Here is a 10,797-nt window from a genome sequence, read left to right as displayed (position 1 = left end):
CCAAATATTTAGATTGCATAATACTGCAAGAACTGACAACACACGAACAGTGAAGATTTTGCGTAATTGTTGTGTGCTAATGAATGCAGAGTTATTGACAGAGACGAGATGCTCTGGAATTATTATGGGAATGAGTTACCCTACCAACAGTACAGTTCAGCAAACCCTTTCACTCTTGGGGTACTTGATTCCCGCATTCTAAGATTTCATTCAGCCGTTGTACTTCGATATAAAGGCGGCCAGTTACTTTCGAGAACGTTTGTTGCTAAATGTACACGCAGTTACGGTCATTGTACCACTCCCGGCGTTTCGGTACTGACTAATAGTGGGCACAATTTTCGGTGTAGAGCACCAATGTCCTCCCCAGTGCACCAGCATCTGAGTGCCGCAAGTTTGTTTACACTTGCAAGTATGGCCACGGCGCTTCGTTCACTTAAACATATATGCTGCATTATTTACTACAAAGCGCTTAATTTCAGAACGTTGCAAACACACGCATATATTTGGGCATATGATTAAATTGTAACTAAAATTAAAATTATAAGAAATATAACGGGGAGCATTTCCGCATAGTAAAGGAAGCTTTTGCCGTATTTTTTAAATGCGACATGCTTTCAGTATTGTTACCTGCAATTCCTCTGTATAATGTCGGAAATCCTCTAGATAATTACGGAATTTTTTTCAAGTGTGCCATAAAAAAATATAGGACACCTCCCTGCCCACGGCACTAAAAAAAGCGACACCCCTAAAATGAGCGGCTGGATTCGCCATGGAATCACGGTGTAAGACCCTGTTCCAATACAAGCGGTAAACGGTAAATCAGACGGCAAAAAGGACCGCGGTCAACAAATAGTGGGGTCCATTCTCAAGTGTCATACAAATTTTGATGTAGTCGGTTTAGAAAACACTTTTCGCAAGCAGCATCAAAGTCAAGAACGATAGAAACTTCGTTGTTGTTCAAATATTGATGCAAATAGTGGCTGAACAGCCTGCTAGCAGGCTGTACAGGAAGTTGCACTGCGCACAAGAAATCCTAGTCAGGCTTTGTTTTTCACTTCGATCAAGCGACGTTGTGTTTTCTTTGCGTTCTCATGCGCAAGGTATTAGAATGTAGGGTTAATATTCGCTTATTGAGCTTTCTTTGTCGCCGCCATGGGACGTCCTCGCAGCGAGGCGTTGAAATTGCACTGATACACATGACCTTGTAGTTGTCCTCTTAGCAATAAAAGCAGACTAACTTAGTTCGATGCTAGCCTGTGTCGTCGATGTGTCATGGCGATGATCATCTTGCCATGTTATCCCGGTATTCAGAAATGCATCTTAGTTTGAAGTTCGTAATTGAGTTGGTCTGAACGCCGCCTGTTGTGAAAGCTCCGAAGGAAGTGCAATGAGCGTCGTGTGCACGTTCACACCGGGTGTCAGTTAGATCAAGTCAAGCATGTATTGGTGAACTTCTGAATACGGGTTTAGTGTTGAGTTTTCTGGTCGTGCCATGTTCATGCAGTCGTTGCCGTCATCATGGTCATCGCCCAATCACTTTTCGCAAGCAACGCGCCCTCCCTCCCTGGTAGTTTAGTGGCTTTGACGTTGCGCTGCTAAGCAAGATGTTGCGGGTTCGACTCGGTATAGCGGCAGACTCATCCGGATGCCGCCATAGTGCAAAAATGCAGGTCAATTAGGTGCACGGTAAAGCACCACAGGTTGTCATAATGATTTCCGAGTCCTCTCCACGGCGGCGTACCAGGTCTCGTCGTTCGGTTCCTGTGTCAGGCCACCGTCGTGTCATTGTCCTCAAACCGTGATATGATAGGCCTTGCGCATTTTTATTACCGGTAACAGCATATCACGACGTTGCTTGATGTTGTAATTGCTAAATCTTTCAAAACGCACGCAGAAATGAGAAACGCTGGTAATGGTACAGTTAGGATAAGTAATTTCTCATTTTTACAGTTACGTGTTCTTACGCGTGGAGAAACGCAAACAAAACAACTAATTAAAGTCTATTTACAAAAGCAGCGAGGCTGGAGACCAAGATGGAAGCCAGCTCGTGGCATGCCCAGATACCTGTCTCCGTCTTCCTTTTCGCTATGTCATGTAAGGGTCAGTTGTACCGCAACAAAACCCCCGCGGCAAAAGCGCCGACCCGGTGCCGTTAGATATCTGCGGCAAGCGGAGAACTATAGGCCTTCAGTCTGACGATGTGGACCATATCCCTGGTGGTCAGATCGGAGGACATAGTGAGGCTCGCTGGAACAATTTCTTACGTGACATCATTCACTCGGAGAACCACACGATATGGGCCTTTCTAACTGGACAGGAGCTTCTAGCAAGTGCCGACCCGAGGGGAAGGCAACCAAAGCAGCACTGGGGAACCAGGCGTAAAGTGCACTTCATGGTGACAGAGGTCGTAGCCGTGCTTCTGGTTCTCTTATGACACTGATACGTGAGCGCGTGCAAGTTGTGGAGCATGGACGCCGTGATCGATGGTATCACGTGCATATTCACTTGCCGAGGTCGTAATCGGTGTTAGCAAGGTGTCTATTGCTAGCGTATGTTCCCGGCCATACAAGAGGTAGAACGGGCAATAGCTGGTAGTGTCAAGGCGAGAAGAATTCTAGGCAAACTGTAGGCTTGAATCAGAAGATTCACGATGGCGAGCTGTCAACCCAAGTGGTTGAGAGCTCTATCACGTGCATATTCACTTGCCGAGGTCGTAATCGGTGTGAGCAAGGTGTCTATTGCTAGCGTATGTTCCCGGCCATACAAGAGTTAGAACGGGCAATAGCTGGTAGTGTCAAGGCGAGAAGAATTGTAGGCAAATTGTAGGCTTGAATCAGAAGATTCACGAATGCGAGCTGTCAACCCAAGGGATTGAGAGCTCGCGGCCAAGGAGGAACAACTGTCCGCTCGAGTGCAGACGTCAACGGAGCCAATTTCACTAAGTTGAAGGTCGTCTTAACTCTGCTGCAAAGCCAACGGAAACATGGCCGAGGTAAGCAAAGTTGCTTACGTCGTTAATTGTAATCCTGACGATGCCTTCAACTTGCTGGTGTTTACGAATTTTTCAACTGCTGGCGCCACCATTAAAGAATGCCGCCGCCTATAACCAGCCAAAAGCCGACGCGTCACACATTAGTTCCAGCGCCTTCCGAATAATGTAGCGAGGTCATGCGAGGATCTATTTAACCCAGCCAGCACCTACGATTACGTTACACGTATCGTTTGTAGTGAGCTCGAAGCGGCCACTCCAACTATCTGGTAACCTAAGTACTTCCGCCTGCCTTTCGTTCCTATAATCCTTAATCAAGCCATCGTCCAACAAGAGGTCGCCAATATGGGTTTATACTCCCTTTCCTCACCGGCTTGCTTCGATGTTTTGCCACATTTTGCGACCCACCACGATCGACCCACATCAATCTTCCCTCCTCGGTCCCGGAATCCGTCCATAAGCGAACTCCCGACGACAAGGCTATATTCCCACATCCTATATGGTCGCCGCGGGTATGTGCCAGGTAATGAAAACGACGCTGAAGTACCGCGCGAGTAGAAAAACAGAGACGACAACGACGTCGCGGGGACAGCTTTGAATTCCTACATATATTTGTAAACAATCCCGCTCCGCATAGGATTTAAGTTTCGTAAGTTCGTCCTTCACTAGCTCATCCAGGACAGCCCTAGACTGTGCTACCAACAGCGACCACTTTCCATTAATGGTTGAAATTGCTTGCCCAATTATGTAATCATGCTCCCAGGTATGCGTATTTGTAGATTATAATAAATTTAGGTCCAATCTTAAGGTACATCTTACTTCTTATTCTGAAGAGCAAGAAGACACGAAGGCTATGAAACTTTGTGCGGTAACTAAAAGAACATACAATAAGGCTGAATTTAGTGTTACATCTGCAAAGAAAACATCTTATAACCCTTGGTGGAATAAAGACTGCACACGAGACCACCGACGCCAACAGGCAGGTTAGAAGCAGCTCCTCTACAACCAGTGTCCCAAAAATTGGTCTGATTGCAAGTTTCACGCTGCTGTATTTTACGTACAGTTGCTCAAGCTAAAGAAGATTATGATAGAAAACATATGATTTCCTTTCTAAATCTAAAAACAAAAAAAATCGTTGTTTAGATATAAGAGATATCGGAAAAATTCTGCCATCGCCAACTAATATTGATTATGTCAATATGCCTCCTGATGAAATGAGCGAATCTCTTGAACTCCTTGTTAAAGGCTTGAAGAGTAAATTCACATCTATGTCCTATATATTGCAAGAATTAGCCCCGTCATGAGTGTTTACTGAAGTTACTTCGCCTGAATTGGCTCAAGTGATTCGAAACTTACCCACGTGAGCCCCTGGTTCCGATGGAATTACCGCTCACATGATAAAAATTTTATTCGATCTATCTCCTGGAGACCTTCTAAGCGTTATAAACTATTTCTTACACAAAGCCTGGATACCTTACGATTGGAAAGTAGCTAAAGTAATCCCGATACCTAAAAAACCAGGAGTAGGTTATAACATAGAAAACATCAGGCCTATTTCTCTTACTTCTAATGTGGTCAAGCTCATAGAGAGGGCATTACATTGCAGAATTACTATCTGGATGACGGATAATTCAATATTAAGTCCAAATCAAATACGCTTCAGAGCTAATTGCTCAATATGGTGCGCCCATGCTGATTTAGAGAGCCGCATCCAACTTGCCCAGAAAAGGAGAGAATATTCTGCTTTGGTGAAATAAGATATAGCTAAAGCTTATGACAGCGTTGAACATTCAATACTACTCGATATTCTGCAGCGTCGTGATTTCACAAATTATATTACCGCGTGGTTGGAAGAATTTTTGCGATCAGGAGAATTTTATTGCTTCAAGGACAGATGTTCGTCGTCTAAATTCAGACAGACTCGCGGTGTTCCAGAAGGAGCGGTCCTATCCCCAATTTTATTTAATATAATAATGAGCTTCATCCCCAGTTGTCAGGATGTGCACCTTAACGTCTATGCAAATGACATTGCATTCTTTGCGGCCGACACCGACATTAATAGTTTATGCTAAAAATTACAAAGATACATGAGTATGCTAAAGGTATGGCTTCAGACAAATTCTATGCCATTAAATGTAAGCAAAAGCGCAATTTTTGTGTTCCCGGTCATGGATCTCGTTTCAATTTCTATAGCTTATAAGCAAGAACCCCTTCCACAGGTGGAGTCTCTCAAATATTTGGGAATCACATATAATAGAACACAGTACTGGAGTCCACAGATAGAAAGTGAAGTGTGTAAGGCACAACGAGCTTTAGGTATTCTGCGCAGAATGAGTAACCGACAATATGGACTACGTAGGGATTCGCTGTTGATGATTTATAAAATGTATATGCGCCCCATATTGGAATTTGGGTGCGTCTTGTTCTCAGGCAGCCCTGCTTATAAAATAAAGCCTCTGGTTCTTCTGCAGCTTGAGGCCCTACGCCTGTGTCGGTGACTCCCCAGGTTTTTGGCTAAAAATGTTATCTATCAAGAAGCGCGCCTTCCAACATTGCCTTGCAGATTTCGCATCTTTACAATTTAAGCATTTCTGAAATTTTACAGCTTGCCGCTTAGACGATCTGAATACGCCTTTATAAATGATCCAAATTCTTTCTTCCTTGCTCATTGGCCTCGTTTCGCCACTCCACAGATTATATATCTACAAAAACAATTAGACAGCCTGAATGTGAACATTCGAGAGGTAATTCCAACAGCCGAATCAAATCAGAATATAAAGATTCATTTTGATGACACTTTACCCCCAAACTCTAAGTATCAATCAGCCACTTTTTTTAAATAACCTGTTGCATGATTACCTAGCACACGTACAAACAAAAAAACATAATAGCTACAGACGTTTCAGTGAACTACGAAAAGGCGGGCGTAAGCATTTTCTCGCTTCCTTTTGGCTGGTCATTCTCTTTGAGACTACCAGATTTCACGCCCGTTTTTGAAGCCGAACTTTTAGCAGTGATTTTAGCGCTTCGGAAACTCCCTTCAAACTCAATAAGTGCGGTCATTATAATAGATTCCCTTTTGGTCTGCACTTCGCTTACAGCTTACAGCTTCATCCAATTCTGCAACTCTAAAGACGTTTCTAAGATTAGCTCCTCCGCAGTTGAATTCTCTAAAGTTATTATGGGTACCTGGCCACTGTGACTTACATTCAAATGAAATTGCAGACTCATTAGCGCGAGCATCCCTGAGTGGATGCTCGCGCTATAGAAATATAGAAATATAGAAAATATTCAATTCATAGAGATGTCAGTGAATTAATAACAACGTGGACAGAATATCAGCACCTAACATTTCCGTGGAAAACCGAGTGGTGCCCATCAAGACGATCAGAAGTAGTGACCGCGAGATAACGCTGCCGTGTCCCAACATTAAACCCATATTTACACAGGACTGGTCTGACACTATCGCCCCTGTGTCCATACTGCCAAGAAATAGAATCATTAGATCACCACTTCTTGGTATGTCGCTGATACAAATTGTTAAGAAAAAGACATCTAGAACTTCCGCTTGCTAAATTAGGGTTAATGTTATCATCAGAAATCATACTACCTTTCGGCGTGTCAATTATAGCCACAGGGACGTGTTTGATGCCGTTTGCGGTTGCACAAAATCAACAAAACGAATAACTTTTTGATTGTTCTCTTTAATTGTAATTTATTAGTTTTTGTAGATTTCCTTATCGTTGTTTTTTATTTTCTTTCGTCGAGTAAGTAACACTTCAAAAGAGTGCGTAATCGCTTCAGCATGCAATTCTTGGCCAATCCCCCACTGTAGGTACGAGTCATAATATGAGGCCGTCATCATCATCACCATCAGCAGCAGCAGCAGCAGCTCTGATAAAGTGACACTGGTGGAGGTGCGGGGTAGGATTGCCTCATGCTCGGCACCCCTTCGCGGAGCTATACATCGGACGCGGAATCACCTTCGCACTTCGAAACTCCTGTTCACCGGTACAGTCGCCGCTTGATAGGCCTGACGCCCGAGTTCAACCCATTGCAGGACCTGCAGGAACGCGTCTACAGACTTCCGCCATGGCCACTGCAACTCTACCGCAGGTGACGCTGCAGAATCCTCAGATCCCAGAAAGTTTCTATGGCGACGCTTTAGAAGATGTGCACGATTGGCTGGACCAATTTGAGCGTGTCGCCAGTTATAATTACTGGGGTTCCAAGCAAAAGCTGGCTAATGTCTATTTTGCGCTTCAAAAAAGTGCGCAGACGTGGTTTGTGAACCGGGACAGAAGTTTGACCACATGGGATGCGTTCCGCACCCAGCAGCTAGAACCTTTACTAGTAGCGACAGAAGAGACAACGCACAGCGCCTTCTGGAATCCCGTATTCAAAAACCAAACGAAAGCGTTGCCATATTTGCAGAAGATATGACCCCCCTTTCCCGCAGAGCAGACCCTGAGCTGGCCGAAGAAAAGAAGTTGCGCTATCTCTTGCGCGGAGTGAATGAGATGCTGTTTGCCGGACTTGTGAGTAACCCACCGACGACAGTGGCCGAATTTACCAAGGAGGCTACCGCTATAGAACGGGTACTACAGCAACGGTACCACCAATATGATCGCCAGAACTCACCGGTGCATGCTTCAGTTCTACCTGAGAGCTGCGGCACGTCTCTGCGTGAAGTCATCCGAGAGATGGCGCGAGAGGAGATCTGGCATCTCGGGATTTCTCCCGTGGCACCAGCGGACACTTCTGTCGCTGATGTCATTCGGAAGGAAGTTCGACAGGCCTTTTCGTCGCCCGACTGGCAGGCGGTGCCGCGACGATTAACCTACGCGGAAGCTGTCTGTCGACCACCTCCCGCCACTTCGATGCTGCTGACACTGTCAACCACTGCGACGCAGCCATCATCGCCACCCCCGACGCCCTATTTTCGACAGTCACAGCCACCGCCAGCTATGCCGTATCGCCGCCAGACGATCGCTGCGCCTCGTTCTTACGGCGAATCCCCTGTCATCTGCCCGCTTCGAAAGACCGATTTGTGTTGGCACCGCTGACCCCCGGCCGTTATGCTTTCATTGCTGCGAAGCAGGGCATGTTTACCGCGCGTGCCACTACCGGGCGGCTGGGTATCCAAGATTTCCCAACTGCAATTTCCCTGAGTTCGATGCTGCACGTACATGCAACGGAAATTCTACAAACTTTCGGCCGGAAGGTTCAACGACGTTTCGATCGCGTTCCCCTTCTCCGGCTCGTTACACCCCACCGACCACTCACGATATTTCTGACGCCTCTAGGGGCAGGTACCCAGACCATGCCGGGCAAACTAGAGGCCGCGACCTCCGGGTGTGAGGTTGCAAACCGGCTAGTTTTCCAAGAGCCCCCCTCACCGACGATTGACGACGCTAAAGCTCCGACGACTCCACCCATACCCCCTATAACCGACGCCGTCAGCGCCGATCTTGTCGTTTGCATTGACGGCCACCAAGTGGCCGCTCTCGTCGATGCTGGTTCGCATTTTTCAATAATAATTCAAACGCTGGCCGATAGGCTGCGAAAAGTGAAGACGCCATGGACCGGCCCAACATTAGAACAGCCGGCGGCCAGTTGGTGACGCCGATTCGAAAATACACAGCCAGAATAGCAATCGCCGATGCACCCTTCGTCGCCACCCTCGTCATTCTCTTTGAGTGTTGTAAGGAAATTTTATTGGGGATGAATTTCTTGAGAGAGTATGGTGCAGTGATTAATGTCCGAAACCTCGTCGTCACATTTTCTACGAGCTCAGACGACGTCGATCCCGCGGAGCACCAGCGACCCCGCTTACGTATCGCCGACGACGACGTCACGCTTCCGCCGCGATGCTGTTCCCTCGAACCTGTAATCTGCGACAACTTTAACACTGGGACTGGCGTCGCCGAACACATCGACGCATTGCTACTGAGTCAAGGGGTCTCCGTTGCCAGGACCGTAATTAACGTACACGACGGAGATGCTGAACTCCTACTGGTGAATTTTACCCGGGAACGTCGATACATTGTTAAAGGCACGGCTGTTGCTTACTTGGACGAATTTGCCTCAATACAGGACTGCCTCTCAGTGGAGCACGCGACGTCCACCGTGGTTATACCTGCCCCTGTGGTTGATATCAGTTCCACTTTATCGCCCGTCGAACGCAACAGCATTCTTGTGCTCATCGATGAGTTTAAGAGCTTCTTCTCATCCACGTCACGAGTTAGCCAGACGCCGCTCACTAAGCACCGTATTGTCACCGAAGTCGATGCCAGACCGATTCGGCAGTATCCTTATCGTGTAGCACCGAAAGAGCGTGAGGCAATACAAGCACAAGTGAAGATGATGCTTGAGGACGGGGTTATTCGACCATCTAAGAGTCCTTGGGCATCGCCTGTCGTATTGGTGAAAAAGAAGGACGGTAGCCTGCGCTTCTGCGTCGACTATTGAAAACTATACCAGATCACAAAGAAAGACGTTTATCCGCAACCACGTATCGATGATTCACTGGACAGGCTACGAAACGCACGTTACTTTTAGTCGATGGACTTGAAAAGCGGCTACTGGCAAATAGAAGTCGATGAAAGATACCACGAGAAGACCGCTTTTTTGACGCCTGACGGACTTTATGAATTTCAGGTGCTTCCCTTCGGTTTGTGTTCTGCGCCGGCAACCTTTCAACGACTAATGGACACGGTACTGTCAAGCCTCAAATGGCAAACCTGCTTGGTGTACCTCGAGGACGTGATTGTTTTCTCCGCCACGTTAGAGGAACAATTACGGAGACTAAAGACGGCCTTTGAAGCAATACGCTCAGCTGGCCTAACTTTGAAACCTGAAAAGTGCCATTTTAGTTTTGAACAACTTCAATTTCTTGGTCACGTTGCTAGTCGTGAAGGTGTCCGACCTGACCCTGATAAAATCTCTGCCGCTGCTAATTTCCCAACGCCATCACATAAAAAGGCTGTGCGACGTTTTCTAGGCGTTTGCGCCTACTACCGACGGTTTATTTCAGAATTTTCGCGAATCGCATGGCCATTAACACATCTCACGCGAGAAGAAGTCCCCTTCGTGTGGGGTGAGGACCAACAACGGGCGATTCACGACATGCGGCAACGGCTGCAGACGCCTCCCGTGCACACACACTTTCATGAAGACGCCCTTACGATTCTTCATATCGATGCTAGTAATGTCAGCCTTGGCGCAGTGCTTGTACAGCGGCAGGACGGCACCGAACGAGTGATTGCTTACACCAGCAGGATGCTATTAAGAATGGAGCCTAACTGCTCCAGTACAGAAAAAGAATGTCTGGCACTGGTGAAGGCCACCCTGAAATTTCCGCCATATTTGTATGGTCGATGTTTCACCGTTGTCAGTGATCAACATGCACTTTGCTGGCTGACTAATTTAAAAGATCCAGTTGGTCGGCTTGCGCGCTGAAGTCTTCGACTCCAAGATTTCGTGGCACCTACGAGGTCTTCCACGCCGCCGATGGCGGGACAGCCGCTGTCGTTAGAATGCGTACCGCTTGGTCGATGTTCTACTGTTCGGGCAGAATCCTCCGTCTTGATCTCTGCCTTTTGGGCACCGCTTTCCTACTTCCGAGCCCCCTCTGATCCGCTGAGCACGCCCGCTTGCCACCGCAATGGCTGACTTACGTCGATATCATGTCGACGCCTTTCGTTCCTATGCTGACTATGTTTTGATGCCCATCACTGACACATTGCTCACCCACGGTATCACTACTGTGTATCACCGCATGAGTATCACCCCATAGAGTTCTGTCT

Source organism: Dermacentor variabilis, chromosome 7 (genome assembly GCF_050947875.1).
Source record: "Dermacentor variabilis isolate Ectoservices chromosome 7, ASM5094787v1, whole genome shotgun sequence".
Classification (NCBI taxonomy): Eukaryota; Metazoa; Arthropoda; class Arachnida; order Ixodida; family Ixodidae; genus Dermacentor; species Dermacentor variabilis.
This window is presented reverse-complemented; position numbering follows the sequence as displayed.